Here is a 1,843-nt window from a genome sequence, read left to right as displayed (position 1 = left end):
TCTTCAGTTTTGGGCCCCTCGCTACAAGAAGGACGTTGAGGTGCTGGAGCGTGTCCAGAGAAGGGCAACGAGGCTGGTGAGGGGTCTGGAGAACAAGTCTTATGAGGAAGGGCTGAGGTAACTGGGGTTGTTTAGCCTGGAGAAAAGGAGGCTGAGGAGAGGAGAGGCTGAGCTGGAGAAAAAGAGATCTTATTGCTCTCTACAACTACCTGAAAGGAGGTTGTAGCGAGGTGGGTGTCGGTCTCTTCTCCCAAGTAACAAGCGATAGGATGAGACAAAATGGCCTCAAGTTGCGCCAGGGGAGGTTTAGATTGGGTATTAGGAAAAATTTCTTCACTGAAAGGGTTGTCAAGCATTGGCACAGGCTGCCCAGGGAAGTGGTTGAGTCCCCATCCCTGGAGGTATTTAAAAGACGTGTAGATGTGGTGCTTAGGGACATGGTTTAGTGGTGGACGTGGCAGTGCTAGGTTTATGGTTCGACTTAATTATCTTAAGAGTCTTTTCCAACCTAAACAATTCTATGATTCTATAAGGTGCATTCTAGATATAATCCACTCTGTTGATGTTAATTATTTCCCAGGGCAGACAGGAGCTGAGAACTTAATGAGATCTGAAATTTGATCCTGTTACAGACTTTTTATAGGTACACTTATGCATACCACCCCTAAACACAAAAATGACTTTAGAATTATTGTAATGCTTTTTAACCTACTTGATACACTCATGTCTTGCTTGTTCTGAGCTTCTTGCCAGCTAGTCTTAAATTACTTGTATGGGCATTTTGATCCTCCCCCCACTTCATGGTCTCCCTAATGGTTGATAGACTTTATAAGAAGATATGTTCAGAGTTACCACACGTTATGCATGTATGCCTGTCTTCATCAAATTGGCCTGTATGAGAAAACTTAAGCATCCTTGTTGTGAGAACATAATTACATATGCAATGGAAAGCACATTGTGCTGTTTCTGTACATGGCATGATTTTTCCAGTATGTTGGACATTCACAGGTAAGGAAAGTTTGAATGTTACATTCACTGTTTGCTTCCTTTAGAGTTTGTGCGAGCAGAGTATCTTCAGACGTAGACTTTGAAAAAGAGGAGGTGGCCCTGTTGCTGCTGCAAGTTGGTGTAGCCTTAGCAGAAGTGATGCAGCTATGCAGATATATACCATCCATGCAACTACATTGATTGAGAAACTGCCTGTTGAAGTGTTTTTGTACATCTAAGTATGTTTGTGTACGCATGTGCCTAAGCCCTGACACAGTGAGGTATCATAATTAATCTAGTGTTTGTGCAGCAATACCTGCAGAGAAGGAAGTTGTTTATGTAATTTATATTGCTGCTTAGTCTTATTCATCATCATGGATGAGACTGCAAGCTGCTTTGCTGCTGGCATCTTCTGTTTTATGTTATGCGTGGAGTGTAGCGCAAGAGCCCGCAAGATTATGGCCCTTGACCAGAAATCCTAATATATTTTTTTACCTTACTTGTTGCTATGCTTTTAGATTGACGCTCCTTGTTTCAGTGTATGCATCGCCTTCATGTCTAAGTTTCCAATGTATGAAGGTGGCTGGCTCCTTCCATTCGCAGTTCAGTGCAAACCAGCACTTAAGCAGTGTGGATGATCAAGAAGCTTGAGACACAGGCAGGCTGAAGTCCAGAACAGCAGTGACAGTGTAGGTATATCTTCTAGTGCTCCCATCAATAGTAAGGTAATAGCTTTAAATACTTAGTGATTGCAGCTGTGATAGGCAAAGCAACCGTCATGGATAAGTTGAGTAGATCTCTGCAGACACAAATATCTTAGGGCAGTAATGTTGGGCTCTGTTTCATACATTTCAAA

The sequence above is a fragment of the Aptenodytes forsteri genome, unplaced genomic scaffold (assembly GCF_000699145.1).
Source record: "Aptenodytes forsteri isolate BGI_AS27 unplaced genomic scaffold, ASM69914v1 Scaffold92, whole genome shotgun sequence".
NCBI classification, from domain to species: Eukaryota; Metazoa; Chordata; class Aves; order Sphenisciformes; family Spheniscidae; genus Aptenodytes; species Aptenodytes forsteri.
The sequence above is the reverse complement of the archived record's forward strand: the minus strand, read 5'-3'. Positions refer to the sequence as shown.